This window comes from Callospermophilus lateralis, chromosome 3 (genome assembly GCF_048772815.1).
Source record: "Callospermophilus lateralis isolate mCalLat2 chromosome 3, mCalLat2.hap1, whole genome shotgun sequence".
NCBI lineage: Eukaryota > Metazoa > Chordata > Mammalia > Rodentia > Sciuridae > Callospermophilus > Callospermophilus lateralis.
The window spans coordinates 100,235,354-100,252,810 of record NC_135307.1 but is presented as its reverse complement, the minus strand read 5'-3'; the positions used below and the strand labels follow the sequence as shown (position 1 = coordinate 100,252,810).

At 37.4% G+C, this 17,457-nt stretch overlaps 1 protein-coding gene and 1 non-coding gene across 5 annotated transcripts in view; both read left to right on the top strand.

Annotated features, from left to right (window-relative positions):
- Nucleotides 1–17,457, top strand: part of Rab27a (RAB27A, member RAS oncogene family) — an 81,835-nt gene that overhangs the window by 26,059 nt on the left and 38,319 nt on the right. The gene's annotated exons all lie outside the window — the stretch shown is intronic.
- Nucleotides 14,705–14,808, top strand: LOC143395996 (U6 spliceosomal RNA). The gene has a single exon (XR_013090897.1). It is a non-coding gene; the product is annotated as a U6 spliceosomal RNA (small nuclear RNA).

Below are 17,457 nucleotides of genomic sequence, written 5' to 3'. Positions count from 1 at the left end.
CAGACTCCCAACTTCTTATATCCTTATATGAAAGAAAGAGCAAACAAATTCTCTGACCTCTTCTTGTAAGGAAATCCCATTCATGAGGGCTTTGTCCTCATGACCTAACGGTCTCCCCAAGGTCCATGTCCTAATACCATCAAAAAAGTCAGTACATGACTTTTGGGGGAGATACAACATCAGTCCATATAACACCATGTACTTCAGATGCTTTTATGTTCCCAGTCTGTGGCTGGCTTCCAGACATAGATCTCATGTTCCTCTCCTACATAAAAGCCTATGGTGGCTTTCCATTGCCAATAGCTCAGACTTGTAGTGCCATCTAAGAGTCCTTTTAGGCCAAGGTCCCAAACACTGTTCCATCTCTTTAGCCCCTGTTCTGGACACACCCTCCTCCACCTCCACATGCCATGTTAGTCACATCCAACTCTGAGAACCTCTTGATGCACTCTAAGTAACCGTTGGATTCTTGTAAGTCTAAACACAACCCCCCTTGCACCCACCCACCCTATCTATCAGTCAGCCTCATGTGTACTCCTTTCTCAATGGCTTTTCAACCCAGTCTGTCTTTTTGTACTTGAACATCAGACATCTCTTGCCAAATTCCATCAAAGATCAGTTACACTTTTAAGATGAACATCAATGATCATTTTGCTTATGATTTCTGTTATCTTTAAAGGATAATGCTTATTTAACTGACATGTGAGTTAAAGCCCTTCCCCACATTATCTTGTGGACTATGTAAAATTTGTTCATTCACCTCTGTCACATGTCCTTCTCTGTGGGTAGATGCTCATGTTCTTCTTTTAGTCCTTGGCCCAGAGGGGCCTCTGTGAAGTCTCTGATTCCCTGCTTAGGCCAAGCGGGCTCCTCCTCCTTCCTCTGGCTCTGCTTCCCAGCCCTCTCACTTCCCAAGGTTTTATGCACACTTTTGTTAAGGTTCATTGTTCCTTTCCATGCAGAATGCACATACTGGGCTGCTGCTCTTCTAGAGCAACTAAGGCCTTGGGGCTCACTGTAGTGACAAGTGCACATCTTCAGTGCTGGCTTGTTTACTGCATTGTTTAACTGGTGTGCTTCTGAGCCGCTGTCTCAGTTTCGATCACTCAGGCTGTCTCAATTCAGTGGCTTCCAGGTTCACTGGTATAGCTTTTTATCATTTTTGGAAACCACATATCAAACTTCATTTAAAATTACTGTCAGCTTCTGGATTGGTAGGCATAAGTTGCTCTGCATTCAATTTATGTTACATTTGAAGTACATTTAAAATTTATATATTTCTTTAAAAAATTTTTTTCAATGTATATTTTTTAGTTTTACGTAACACACAGTATCTTTCTTTATTTTTATGTGGTGCTGAGGATCGAACTCAGTGCCTCATGCATGCGAGGCAAGTGCTTTACCACTGAGCTACAGCCTCAGCCCCAAATATATATATTTCTTAGGAAGGATTCTTTTAAAAAAATATTTATTTTTTAGTTGTAGTTGGACACAATACCTTTATTTCACTTATTTATTTTATGTGGTGCTGAGGATCGAACCCAGGGTCTTTCACGTGTTCTACCGCTGAGCCCTAGCCCCTTAGGAAGGATTCTTACATGCATCACAGGCAGAATAACCCATTCCCATGTCATTCTATGCTTGTAATTTCATATTTGTCATTTGAGTCAAGATGATTTTTCTCTAAAACAACTTAAAAGTTCTATTAAAAAACAGATTCCCATCTAGTATAGTTTTTAGAGTTCTGAAAGTGTTTAAAACTAAAAGTGATGAAAGGTGTGTAGAAATCACAAAACGAGGATTTACTGTTTTTTAATGGTGTTAAGAAAGTTAATCACTACTGTCAGTAGTTGTGGAACTCTTTGGAGTTAGGTATGGATTACCATTTTGTGTTTTGTTGTGATGTTGAATTTGCTTTCTTAGAACTAAAGGCTCTAGACTTTTGTTATAGAGTGGTTTGCTGCTATTTCTTTTGCCTTAAGTACCCCTTTTCATTTCTAGATCATGCCTTTCCCTAACCTCTTCATCCAGACACACACGCATGCACATACGTGCGTGCACACATTCACACACACACACACACACACACACACACACTTTTTTCACTGTTTGAGATCCAGTCCAGGGCAATGAGAATACTAGGCAAGCACTGTACCTCTGAGCTACATTCCTAGCCTATCTTTGTTCAAATGAAGATGCATTTCTTGGAGTTAACTGGAATATAGATTATGGATTATGTATAGATGTGATGAAAATAAGTTGGCCATGTTTTTTTTTTTAAGTTGGTCTCAAATAATTAGCCAGAGCTTAGAAATTTGTTTTCAACTACTTCTTCTTCTTCCTCTTTTTTTTTTTTTTTTTTTTTTTGTACTAGGGATTGAACTCAGAGGCACTTAAACATTGAGCCACATCCCTAGCCCTTTTTATTTATTTATCTTTTATTTTTGAGATAGGGTCTCACCAAGTTGCTTAAGGCCTCATTGAGTGGCAGAGACTGGCTTTGAACTTGTGATCCTTCTGCCTCAGCTTCTGGAGCTGCTGGTATTACAGGTGTGCACCACCACGCCTAGCTGTTTCCAACTTTTTAAATTTTAAATTTCAAAATTAAGATGTGATTTTTGACATATGGTTTGTCTCCCTTAAAAAATAGTTTATTTTTTAAAGCAGTTTTAAGTTTGTGGTAAAGTGCAGCAAAAAAGTACGCATTTTCATTCATCCCCATCCTTTCTCCCCACAGCCTCCCTGGTTATCAACATCCTAAACGAGTGGCACATTTGTTGATGAACTTATATTTATACATCATTGTTACCCAAAGTACATAGCTTATATTAGGATTCAGTCTTAGTTTTATAACTCTATAGGTCTTGATATACGTATAATATGTATCTACTAACGAATACAATATCATACATAATAATTTCACTGCCCTAAAAATCCTCTCCTTTAACCCCTATAAGACAATAGCCAAACTTTTTATCTCCATAGTTTTGTCTTTTCCAGACCATCATGTAGTTGGTGTCATATAATATGTAGCCTTTTCATATTGGCTCCTTTCTCTTAGTAATATACAATTAAGTTTCTTCCTTATCTTTTCAAGGTTTAATAGCCCATTTCTTTTTGGTGCTGAATAATATTCCATTGTTTGTAGGTGTCATAGTTTATTAATCCATTCACCTACTGAAAGATGTCTTATTGCTTCCAAGTTTTGGCAACTATGAACAAATCTACTATAAAATTCCATGTGTTTTTTTATGGATATGTTTTCAGCTCATTTGGGTAAATATTAAGGCATGTGGCTTCTGGATCATATGGTAATAAATGTGTTTAGTTTTTTAACAAACTGCCAAACTGTTTTTCTAAGTGGTTGTGGCATTTTTTCATTCCTATTAGTAATCAAGGGGAGTTCCTGTTGTTCTACAGCTTCATCAGAATCTGGTGTTATAGATTTTGGTTATGTTAATAGGCATGTACTGGCATTTCTTTGTTACTTTAATTTGCAGTTCCATATTGATATGATATTTAACATATTTTGTATGCTTATTTTCTACTTATATATCTTCTCTTATGAGATTTGAAGGCATTGAAGAATATATAAATAAATGGAGAGATATACACATATAGGTAAATTCAAAATATTGAACATGTTAATCTTTTAAGTTGATCTATAGATTTAACCTATGATGTCCCATTGTCCTATATAGAACTGAAAATTTGGGACTTACTGGATTTTGGTGCAATCCCAGTTAAATCCTCTTTAAGTTTTTTGAGGAACTTAGATGGAAGTATGAAAGGTCAGGAATACCTATAGCAAAGTGGAAGACTAGTCCTACAGGATATGAAATTGCATTTTTAGGTAATAGTAATTAAGGCATTGTGGCATTGACCCAGAGATGGTAAAAATGAACAATGGGAAAGCAACAGTCCTGAAAAAGATCTACCTACATATGGCAAATCACTGGAGAACAGATAATTTTATTCAATAAATGATGCTATTATAATTGTCCTTAAGGAAAAAATAATGAAATTGGATCCTTACATACACTAATTTTCCAATGTATTAAAGCCAGAGAGCAAAACCTTTAGGAAAATAACATAAAATAATGTCTTTATTACTTTAAATAAAGAAAAATTTCTTCAATGCAATATAAAGAGAAATAACTATTAAAAATTGATAAATTAGGGTTTGGGGTTGTGGCTCAGTGCTAGAGGGCTTGCCTAGTGCATGTAAGGTGTTGGGTTCGATCCTCAGCACCACATAAAAATAAAATAAATGAATAAAATAAAGGTATTGTGTTCAACTGCAACTAAAAAAAGTTTTTTAAATTGATAAATTATTGTGGCCCAGCGGTAGAGCACTTGCCTAGCATGGGCGGGACCTGGGTTCGATGCTCAGCATCACCTAAAAATAAAAGGGCATTGTGTTGTATCCATCTACACCTAAAAAATAAATATTAAAAGAAAGGAGTAACAAGAAATAAGAATGTATTTGATATATATATATATCGCACAAAGGTTTAGTAGCCTGTATATATAAAGAGCTCCTATGTGACTGTAAGAAAATTAATAGAAAACTGGGTTTGGAAGAGCTGGATTTGGTGGCCCATGCCTGTCCCAGTGGCTTGGGAGGCTGAGGCAGGAGGATCATGAGTTCAGAGCCAGTCTCAGCAAAAGTGAGGAGCTAAACAACTCAGTGAGACCCTGTCTCTAAACAAAATTCAAAAAAGGTCTGGGGATGTGGCTCAGTGGTCGAGTGCCCCTGAGTTCAATCTCCGGTACCCCCCAAAACCCAACAATGACAAAAACAAACAGTAAACAAACAAATAGGGGAAGTACATGAATGTGCTTTTCTATAAGAGGAAACAAACTGAGTATTCAACAAATTAAAAAAAGACACTCAACCTTAAAACCTGTCAGAGAAATCCTAATTTAGATCACACTGTATTTCCCTTTTGAGAAGTCTAACAACAAACGCCAAATGTTGGTGAGAATAAGAAATTGGGAGTGTAAAACAATTGTATTGGAGAACAATTTGGCATAATCTTGTATTATTGAGAATCCCCTCTTTGACATCAACCTGGAGCAGAGCTCCCCCATGGTATTCACTGAGGGCTGAGGACACAGGGCATGGGGATGATTTTCAAGCATTTCTCTGTGGATATGGCTTTGCTAATTCCTCACACTCAACTTGCCCATCTGATATTGTCATTAGTTCCTCCAAAAAATCTGATGCTCACACACAGACACTTACTCTATGCCCATTCCAGTTCTTTCCCATTCCCCACTTCAATATCCTGTTGGTAACATCATTTTGCCCCCCTGGCCACCTGTGTTTCATTCTTTGCCACTTTTCCACTCAGTGAGGCATTTTGTTGTATTATTTTTATTTATTTTATTTTATTTTATTTTTTTGTGATACTGGTATTGAACCCACAGGTATTCTACCACTGAGCTACACTCCCAGCCCTTTTAATTTATTTTGAGATAGGGTCTCTCTAAGTTACCAAGGATGGCATTGAACTTGTAATCTTCCTCCCTCAGCCTCCCACAGCACTGGGATTATAGGCATGTACCTGGATTTTTCTATTATTTTAAAATCAATGTCTCTTGGATCCTTTCCTTCCCATTCCCATAGTACTGCCCTCATCTAAATGCTAATTTCATTTAAATTCTCATGGTTAAAATCTGAACTTTGAACCTAGAATCATAGAGCACACTGTTAGTGTTGGGAAGCGTCTCTTGGGTTTAAACTTTATTTCATCTTTGAACAAACAAGGTCCAGAGAGTACTGGTGAATGTGGGTCATTCACAGATGGTGGTGGAGGAGTTAGAAGCCCACACACTAATGGTGAGTTATTCAGCTCTCTTTAACAGGCTATATCACCTCATAAACATTCTTTTGAGCTTACAGCCAGTTTTATATTTATTACTGTATTTGTCTTATCTCTATATGCCTATAAGTTTTAAGGGAAAAGGTTATACATTTTTCACTTTCATATCCTTTGAAGTGATTAGCAGGACTCCTCAATGCTTATTAAATTAAAGTGAAGACATGACTTCAGCTGGGGATGCAGTTTAGAGGTAGAGCACTTCCCTAGCATGTATGAGGCCCTGAGTTTCATCCCTATCACTGCAAACAAGACAAACAATAAAAAACATGCCTTGGTACCAAACATATTTTCTTTCCTATTCCTTACTGTCTAGCTGTATGCCTGACTTTGAAGTTGTTCTCCTCAGGTCCTGGTTCTACTTGAAGCCATATCAGATTACTTCCCCTATCTAGCTTCCTGAGGTCCACTTGCCTTGTCAAACGACCGTCTTACAGATATCCAGTAGTTTACAGTTCACAAATGTGTTCATATAATGTATCCTTTAATCCTTCCAAAAATTTGCTAGATAAATATTCCCATTTTGAGGAAACAGATGAGGAGAGGATACCCAACTAACCAGAGGTCTTACAGTTAGTAAGTAAATAACAGAGTTCAGGTCTACTGACTTCGAGTCCATTTCACTTTTGATATCCCGTGCTGGTAGTCCACATGGTGTAACAGGTGTTTTGCTCCCTGATAACAGTGTCTTGTTTGTTCTTTGTTGCACATGAGTTTATCTTGCTTCCTTACCCAGATTACTAACTTCATATAGCGGGGTGGTGCTAGATCACAGGTTTTTATCATGCCACCCATAGTTAGGAACATAATACTGGAGACATAGTAGTTGTGTATTAAATCCTGTTAAGTTGCATACAAATATAATTTATTCATGTGTATGTGTGTTGCTGGGGACTGAACTCAGGGTCTTGTGCATGCCAGGCAAATGCTGTGCCACTGAGCTACACCTCCAGGCCCTACAAATATAGTTTAAATTAACAAAAAAGCACAGCTATCAGTAGAGCCCTAAAACACTTCTTGGTTATTCCTGAATGAAATCAGCAGGGAACAGAGGGAAACAGAGGAAGGAAGAGGCTGTTAGAGAAAGCCAGATGGTAGACACAGTTAGCCTTTGAGCAACTTATCAGTCTAGTGGTAAGGGGTTGTGGAGAGGCAACACATAAGAAAGCAGTTTTCAGGAAATATGCAATTTTACTGGAGAATTGAGACATGTTCGTGAGATGGGAATAGAGTATTTTAGAAGTGGCATACAACTGTACAAGTTAACCAACAAGGTATAGCATTCATACATATGGAGAAAACACTGGTTGAAGGAATACCCGGAGGAGGATGTGGTTTGAGAGACAGGTTTTCAAGGTGAGAGTGGAGTGGGTAGAGATGCAGTTGACTCAGGTCATGATCATCCTACTAATTATTTGGGCCATGAATAAAGGAACATAAGTTGGTAGGATGTTTCCTTTGAAATAACCTCCCTTTCCATTTTTCTACTATGGGAAGCCAATAGGACTTTATCTCTGAGTCCTGGTGTTCAGAAGTGAAGAGAACACAAATAATTTCATATGTCATCTGTTCATGGAGGTGTGTTATGCTGACCAGTTCTTCTGGTGCTACCTAATTTCATATATTCTCGTGCATTTCTCAGATAAATCAGAGAGATACTTTAGCAATTCCAGTACTTTGACAACTAAACTATGTTTAAAACTCTGCATTTTCCCACAAGTAATAAAAATCCACTGATGGATATTTATCCATGTGCATATCTAAAAGATATATATTTGTGAGAAAACATATATAGAACGCATACTCTGTAAGATCAAGACCTTTTCGATTAGAAATAATAGAATTTTAATATCTCTTCCTTCCTGTGTCAGAAATTTCCAGTTTATAAGAGCTAAAAACATGGGTATTTCAACTACTTAGAGACAGCAGAAACCATTAGAAATTATTTCAATTTGAACATTATAATTTTTATGCATAATAATTAATTTTCTCTATCACTATATGCAATAAATTTTTAAGTCTGAGAACTATTATTTCTTGGACATTAATATGTAAAATTTTAGGGTGACATATCTAAGAAAATTGAGTAATGTCATCATTGTCTATTATTAGAAGCTTTGATTTATTTTCGGTATTTGATAGCTACACAACAATTTTCTTTTTATATGGTACAAATACATATTGAAAAGCCCTTAAAAGGAGTACCATTTATAATGTTTTTAAAATAGTGGATTATCTCCTGAGATCAAACACTTAACTCATAAACTTTTGCCATCAGATTTCTTGGAATGTGGAGACTAACATTATACTACAAAATGTTACATTTGGCTGATGATAAAGACAAGGTCTGGCCTTGGGAGACCAAATTCTAACCTGGATGCTTGGCTTTCCATCTGCCCAAGGTAGGAAGAAAAAACAGTGAAGGAACCTGATTGGAATAGTTTGGGAGCCATTGAAATCAGATGGGGTGAGCAGGCTCCAGTAAGTTGTTTGACCTAGAAGGCAAGAGAAGCTTTGTCTTTTAAAAAAGCAACAACTACTGTGGATCTTTTCTTCTAACTATTGTTACCGCTGGCTCTGATGAGCTGTTTACTCCAAAGTCTGTCTAGATAGGCATCCTCCTGAATTCTTGGAACACTCTCCCTCCCAAATTCATAAGCCATTTCTCAAGACCCTTTTAAGCCTGCTCTTTAGTTTTTTGGTTTTGACTTTAATAATATGACTTTGACTACTTTTCTGGGCCTCTCTTGTACTTAACCTGGCGTTCACTGTGTCCTGCTCTCACATGAGCTGAGGTACGGAATACTAGGCATTCTCTGCCCCTTCTTCCTCTTGCCCTTTTCTCTTTCCCTGGAACTTTCTAATGGTTTTAAGTAATGAAGCTTTAAACATTCCTTATGACCTAGCAGTTAGCTGGGTCAAAGGGTTCTGTGGATAAAATCCAATACTAGAAATTTCTTCAGAATTCGTAGGAAAAAATCAAGTTAGTGGAGATCATTTTTAATTTTCACTCTGATAGGAATTTTTATTCTGATCAGTATTTTTTGCACTTCTTTATGCTGTTCTGTACTATAGTAAAAAGTGGCTTTTGATAAAACATGAAATATTCTATTCTCAGTTATTTTAGGTTTGTTTTGTCAACATTTCATTGTCTTCTTTGAAGCGTGTCTTGACTTTGGAGAGTTCCACCCAAGAATAGATTCTTGAGCCCACTGACACTTGCATTATTTTCTGATGGGCTCAATGGTCCATTTAGCAGGATAGGATCCCCAGTGTAGTTGAGGACAAACATCTTCCCTATGGTTCCCTCCACTTTCTGTTTAAAGGACACTGGTGTCCTGTTATAGGGTGGGTGGTGCTTCTTGATTATCCTTTGGCTGGTTTGACCTAGGTTTTCTAGGACTACTTAGCTCTAGGTTCAAAGCTCTTCCTTTCTAAGGACTGACCCAACCATAGTGTCCCCAGGACTCTTTCCTAAAGTTTTCATCCTTTCTCTCACACTTTCTGTATCCCGTCTTGGAGTGCTCACCAGGACCCTATTTGAGATTTTCCTTCCAGATGAGAGGAGCCTTAGAGGGGAATCTGAGAGGTTGCATCTTCAGGAGGTGCCAACTAAAAAAGCCTGGTTGGCTTTACAAATGAGCTGCCAATTTCAGGCACAGAGGTAGTATTTCATACAAAGCCAAAATCCAGGAGGATAATTTAGAGCTGGGATGGAGGTGGCACTTTCAGCATTGGCTTTCTGGATGGGTGCAGTGGAGTCCTTGTTAGGTACCTCATGGGTCCACACGCCTTGGAGTTGGAATCTTATCCTTCGTTCCTTTCATTAGAATGGTTCTACTTTCATTGGTCTTATTTGATGAGGTGCTATGTAAGGTTTCCTTTGAAGAAACAGTTTTATTGCTAAAGAAAATTTGCAATCGGCTGGACTAGAGCAGCTCTCTGAGGCAATGCAAGGTTAGCTGCAATGACATTATGCAGATTTCCTCAGAGCTTACCCAGGAGTATTGAGCTGGCCACAAAGACGTTTATCTGCTGTGGACAAGAAGTAGCCTGAAATTAGAATAGTTCTATTATATGTATAGAAGTCAGATAAGAAGGCTTCCAAACATAAAGCAACCTCCAAAGTACTCTACAGTAAAATGTTCTGATGAAATGTCTAATGTTTATTCCTTATTGCTCAACTGGCTGTCATAACACGATGAATGCAAAGACTTGCTGAACACATGTTCCCAAGTCTTCCCTGTCATTTATCTAGTGTGGCTCACACGTGCTTTTTAAAATAATTTCATGAGTGGAAACATGAATCTATTCCCCAGCTTTCTCCCCATTCCAAACAAAACAAAACAAAACAAAACAAAATTTAAAAAAAGCTAGTATAAATTATAGCCTTCTAAGTTAATTAACATATCAATGTATACACTAAAAACAGAAATAATAGCAAAGTAGTGTAAGTAAACAAGTTACGTCTCTTAAATTTGGTATATAACTCATTTGATTGTATACTTTTCTTTTCCAGTTAAAAAATAATAATGGGGAGAAAAAGTAAAATTGAGTAAAAGTTTTTAGAACTCTTAAAGTAGCCCCATGAACTCCAGATTTCCTCAGAACAAAATTGAAGCCAACAGATTTAATGCCACTTAATTATTATCTATAAATAACCTTGTTATTTAATGGTACTTTATAGTCTTTTTTTTTTTTTTACTGGTGATTGAACCCAGGGGCACTTAACCATTGAGCCACATCCCCAGCCCCTACCCTACCTTTTAAAATTTATTTCGAGACAGAGTCCTTTTTAGTTGCTTAAGGTCTCACTAAGTTGATCACTTTGAACTAGTGATCAACCTCCCAAGCCATGCACCATACAGCCTGGCTATATTCATCCTCTTTAATATGTTACCTTGGGTTTATTTTCTGAAAATAAGTATGATTTAGTATTTAAACATACCTTTCTTAGAAACTTGCAGAAGAGGTAGCAAAGATATAAAGATATAACAAATTAAAGCTGGCTGCGGTGGTGCACACCTGTAATCTCAGTGGCTCGGGAGGCTGAGACAGGCAGATTATGAGTTCAAAGCCAGCCTCAGCAAGGGTGAGGCACAAGCAGCTCAGTGAGACCCTGTCTCTAAATAAAATACAAAAAAAGGGCTGAGATATGACTCAGTGGTTGAGTGTCCTTGAGTTCAATCCCTGACGTCCCCCTCCCCGCCCAAAAGATATAACAAATTAGAAATCACAACTAAGTAGCTTGAATACACACACACACACACACACTATTATATATATTGCATCTAATACATAGGGAACACAAATTACATTCATGCAACCACTAAAAACATTTCTAAAATAACTCATTTTAAATTCCCCACAATTTGATATTATGCAGACCATATTTACTAATTATAATGTAATAATTAGAAGTCAACAACAACAATAATAATTTTAAAAAGCCAACTGTGATCTGCTGGGTTGGTTTGAAAATTGGATGGCTGCAAGTCCATTGTTGTTCCTCAGTGCCCTTGCATAACTCAAGGCACACCTCATTCTATACACAGCTGTGACAGAAATGCAAACAGTCAATTTTAAGACCCTGCGTATGGAATAGGTGGAGCAAAGAAAGACTTCTCGAGAAGCAATAAGAAGTATATCTCATTAGACCTTATCCTTAGGTAAATTTTTCCCCTTTCATTTTGGTTCATCTATTAAGGAATATGATATCTTGGAGCAGTTAAACACATATTTTAAATGTATCAGTGGAAAGAGGCCCACAAAGGCGTCTAGCTGGCTGTCTACAGTTTATTGATAGTTAATGGCAGAGGCTAAGAATCCTAGCATCTTTATTTCAGTTGTTTTAAAACATCAGGTAATGGCTTAATTTAAAAAGAAAAACTGAGTTAGTGTATAGTGAAAATATTCACAGGTAGTAATGTCTTAAACTCATGATAAATTTATATCGGTATGCTGCTCTTCCATTTACATTATGGTGAAACCAAACTGGAAGAGTTTTGAAAAGCACTTGTGTTTCTGAAATGGCTCCATTCCCAGATGTGACTGGGGAGAACTCTTTTTTTCTTTTTGGAAAAGTAGAATTTCCAGAAGACACAGTAGCATATGAGTTTACTGAGGAGGGCTGAACATCTCAAGGTTAGCACAGCAGCTCACTGTGTTACAAGGAAAGCGTGTATGTATTCACTGACTGGCATTGTTTTTGCACACCCAAACTGGAGACTGAGAAAAGCAGCTGGCGATGAGTGAGAAGGAAAGAGAACTGGAGAAGGAAAAACGGAATAGATGGAGCCATGGCATGGGAATAAAGGTTGGGAGTAGGACTTTAGAATGCAGCATGAGGGTGTGGTAGGGCAGATGTTTGTCTGTAGGAATAAAAATCATCTGAAAGAGATGTAAGTCCTGTGTGCTTCAGTAAGCCACCAATGTACTGAGGACAGAGAACAGACCTGCTCTGATGTGGTTGGTGAGGGTGTGGGGTAGGCAAGGGAGGTGTGAAGCAATACTTGGTGCATTTTGGATCCTTTGCAAGTATCTCTGTGTCAAACCAATGTATCAACTTAATCTTTGGAGTAGGGTATGTGGGACAGGAGCCCTTAGCATTTATGGTCCTATCTGTGAGCTTATAGCACATCTCATCACCGAAAAGTAAAGAATGGTTTGTTCCTTTTGTTTGATGATCATAGCCCACTGTAGAGATCATTCTCGTCTTATAAGACGACAGTGAAGACATCACCCTGGTGTGTCAGTGGTTGGGTCTGGAAAGGCAGAGTATTATATATTCTAGACAAATTTCTGGATGGAGTGAATAAATACAGAACACTCATTCTCATTTTTTAAAAAAATCAATAATAAATTTGAGCCTCCCTCCAGTTACTGCTAACTCAGGCCTATTTGACTAATTGTTTTATTGTTTGGGTAGCTCTTGCATCTTCTAAGTCATAAGTTTTTCTTAGAATGAAAGAAGTGTCATTGCTTCTTCACAAAATGAAGGGTTGCTTCTTGAGTTGGTGTATTTCCCAGATCAAGGTCTGTCCTGTGTTGCAGCATATGAAAAACCTGAGGCAGGTGGGTTGCAAGAGGAGAGCCAGGTGGGTGTGTACAAGGCCTTCATAGCACATTTCCTGCTGTCAGAGGATTAGTCTTGTTGGAAGCCCCAATTGCATTTTTTAAGTCAAAAATAGAAAGGTGTTGTGTGTTTTAGAATCTTGGAAATCCTCTTTCCGACTTTAAGTCCTTTGAGTGTTTCCTGGGTAGAAAGCCTCTCTATCCTGGCCACAGTGGCAGTGCTACCATTTCTAATCCTTCTGCCTTTGAGTCGGGCCCAGAGATTTGCTGGCACTGCAACTTAATGGGCACACATTGTACCTCTTCAGAGCCTGTTAATAGCAGAATTCCCTCTCTTAACTTGAAGATATCCCACCTTCTGGGTAGTTTAAGTTACTCCTCCTTTTCCATTTTTTTTTTTTTTTTTTTTTTAGAAAATACTTTTACTCTTTTCTTTGAGAGTTTTATAATATTTCAGTGTCATTCTTAAGGTATAACAGGAAAAATATCAGGCTTAAGGCTGGAAGATCATGTTCAGGCCCTATCTATTGTACTCATATGAATAGCCATGATTTATTCATCCCCAACCTGGCATTTTGCTGCTCCCTTTATACCATTAGTTAGTGGGGTCCTGCTTTTTGAATTTAGAAAACCCTGACTCCAAAGTCTACGTTTCACTGTCCTCTGAGTGCCCACAAAAAGCAGCCACTGATTGGGAGAGCTCCTTACACCTTTTGTATTTTTTAATCAAATTCTTGGAGACCACCCAGCTTCATGGTGTCCTTCAAGGTACACTTGGCTGTGGGTTGCTCATTCCATTGCAGTGATGTATGTTTGTGTCCATGATGGAGTTGCTTTCACATTATTTGAGATATTACTCAGCAAATCAAATAACCCCTCCCATTCCCACTGTATTGTCTATATTTTTAAATGACACATTGAGAGCTTTTTTTCCTGTTTCTCTATAAAGCAAGAGGTACTTGTCACAAGTTAAAGTGCTACAGCACCCAGTGTTTTGGTAAATTTACTTTTCCTAAATCCCCATAAGCATTCATCTTCTGATCCTAAAAGAAGCTTGGGCCACAAGTTATGATTTCTCAGTAAATGAGTCAATGGTTTCCATAAATTAAAAGGAAAGCTATTATCTTCCTGGAGCCATTGGCAATGGTCTTCCAGAACATCTCCGACTTTCAGGAATTGTTCTGGTGCCTGGCCTTTCCTGACATAGTGCAGCTCATATTACTTTCTTACTGGGTTTCATTGGTCACCCACTGAAGGGAGGGACATTTTAGAAATAGTAGGCTGACTCCTAGATTGGGACTGTTTGTTTTTTCTTCATCTTGGTCTTTCTCTTTAATACTTGTACAGAATTTATGAATGCCTGGAGGAAACTTTTACAAATGAGGATATGTTTGAAGGTCCTCACAGCATGTGGAGATTTCTATTTCATTCACTACTGTTTGCAGAGTATTTTTTCTCTGAAAAGAATTGTGATGTTGGAATATCAACATCTGCCAAATTTAGTCTTTTTACCTCATTTACATGGAGAAAACTGAGTATTTTTATGGAGCAGGTACCTTGATTTAATAAATATTTAATCAAGTGATTTCCAAATTTAGATCCCGTCCGTTTTCAGCCATGAATAGCTCTTTTCAATGTCAAGGATGGATCTCTGATATTACTATAAAATACTGCATTTATGAGAATACGTTTATAAATCACAAGTTATAGGTGAATACATAATGCAGTTAAAATCTAGTTGCAGTGCCTGCTTTGCAGTGCATATACTAAAAATGGAATGATAAAGAGAGTATTAACATGGCCCCTGTGCAAGGATGACACTCAAAGTCATTAAGTGTTCTATATTTTTGAGTAACATTCTGGAAACTATCAGGGCACTATTTTCAACATGGGCCTGAATTATTTTGAATTTGTATTTCAGATGCTTCCTTGACATGATTGAATAAAATGGTTCACTTGAAAAAAAAAATCTAGTTGTATTCTCATATTATCAATTTGGATAAGATCAAACTCATCTTTCAATCAGGAGACCAAAAAAAGCCAGATTCCAATTTCTTTCTACTTCTCAAAGCTGTTATATTTCCACTTACTTCTTTCTGCCTGAGATTTTTGCACAAACAAGATGTCAATCTTTGTCTGTCTTCTCTCATGTTCTACTCTGGACCTATCCAGGAGGTTAGAAGCATATCTACTTACATCTAGAACCGAATTATGCACAGAGGACACAGCTGTTTCTTGTGGAAGTGGGAGGTCCCTGCTGTAGGGTAGTGTGTGTATTGCTTTTGTAGTGAAAGTAGCTCTGTTTCACCTCAGGGTGTAGGATTTGTGTGGTCTTAAGAGAGTTGTAGACAGGGCTCATTTGGTAAACAAGTTGTCCCAGCTCATCTCTTCACACATTATAAAATGATTCTTATCCTGCCTTACTCCATGTGACTTTTCTTGCCTTGTCTGCTGTGTTTATTTTATGTATCCCCTCAGAACACCAAGATGGGTCAATAGTGACATCATAAAATAAACAAAAAAGAAAAGTCAATGCTTTTTAACATTAAACATAAAAACACTGATAAAACTTATATTCCTATGACAGTCATTGGTAGGTGGACATTTTTTTTTTAAAGAGAAAGAGAGAGAATTTTTTAATATTTATTTTTTAGTTTTCGGCGGACACAACATCTTTGTTTGTATGTGGTGCTGAGGATCGAACCCGGGTTGCATGCATGCCAGGTGAGCGCGCTACAGCTTGAGCCACATCCCCAGCCCAGGTGAACATTTTTTTCCCTGAATGAATCCCTAGATAAGGAACATTAATTGTATAAAAGAACATGTGGCAATATAGTTCTCAAACATGCTAATGTTCTGTTACCTGAGTAATACCTATATTTACACATTCCTATATCTTCATAAAAATCATTTTGGAGCTGGTCACAGTGGCACATGAGCTAGTGACACATGCCTGTAATCCCAGTGACTCTGAAGGCTGAGGCAGGAGGAATACAGACAAATTCAAGGCCAGCCTCAGCAACTTAGCAAGGCCCTAAAGTGCAAAAGAAAAAAAAAAAAAAGAAAAGAAAAGAAAAAAAAAATAGGACTAAGGACTAGCTCAGTGGTAAAGTGCCCTTAATTTCAATATCCTCAGTCAAAAAACCAAAAACAAACAGACAATTAAAAAAAAAAAAGCATTTTGGGATTTTGGGCTGGGGAAAGTGAAGTCCCTAAATTACAGAGGAACACTGTGGTATTTGATTAACCATCTTAAAATATTCAAAACATTTCAGGTACCAAAATTCTTTACAATATATCCCATGTTTCTTTTTCTCTTCCTCCCTCTTCACCCCCACTCTGTGGTACTGAGTTATATCCCCAGCACTTGTTATTTTTTGAGACACCCTAAATTGCTAAGGGATTCACAATTCTGCTGCCTCAGCCTTTCAAGTTGCTGGGATTAGGTGTGCACCACTTTGCCTGGCTTTGTGCTTCTCTTTCTAAAAACTTCTTTTTGTTCTCTGTTGAGCTTTGTGTATTTATTCCTTTCATATCTTCACATTTGTGCCAGACATGTGATGTGTGCATGTGTCTGCAGGGAAAAAGCCATGTGGGGGTATGAACATGGCTGTTGTGTTGCACTGTTTGTGAGAGAAGTTCCACACATTCATGAGGATTGGCTTCTTTGAAAACTGAAAGGCAGGTAGAGTCACTGAGAGAATTAAAATTGGGATGCTGCTAAAGTGTAAGGTCTGAGGTGGAAAAGATACTTTTTTATGTTCAGGGTAACTGCCTTGACTCCCCACTGTACCCTGTAACCAAGTGCATAATGGGTATTCAATAAATATTTGTTGAATGAACACATGAGTGAGAGGACCAGAGGATGTATCTTTATAGAAAAGTTGAGGCAGTACCAGGGAAAATAATCTTGCTTTAAGAGGAGAAAGCTAAAGTCTGAGCAAATCTACATGGAAGTGAAGCTTTCATGATTTTTCTGTTTTCATGTTTTCTGTTTTTTCTGAATTCTTTGAATTCCACTCATTTTGGAACCATAGGAAAGAATGCACAGACAAGGACTTACCGAAAATTGTGCTCTATATGTGTAATATTAATTGTAATGCATTCTGCTGTCATATATAACAAATTAGAATAAAAAATAAAGAAAGAAAGAATTAGGAGACTTAATTTCTTAATAAAATCTTTTGAAGATATAATGAAAAACTAAAAAAAAAAAATTATGGGAGATGATTCTGAAGAGTCACTTTAAAAAATATTGCTTTTTTTTTTTAAATAGCAAATCTCCTATTTATAATTTTTTTCTTTGGGGGAACCTGGCAGAAGGAGGGCATTTTGATAGAAGGCCTACAAGAGCAGATGTGCAGATCCCTCATGCCAACATCTCTGAGTCCAAACTTCAGTCGTAAAACTGTTTGTCATTATAGCTGCTGGCACTTCTGATAGCTTTTTTTAAAAAAATTATTTTATTATTTATTTTTTTTATTATTTCTTACATAGA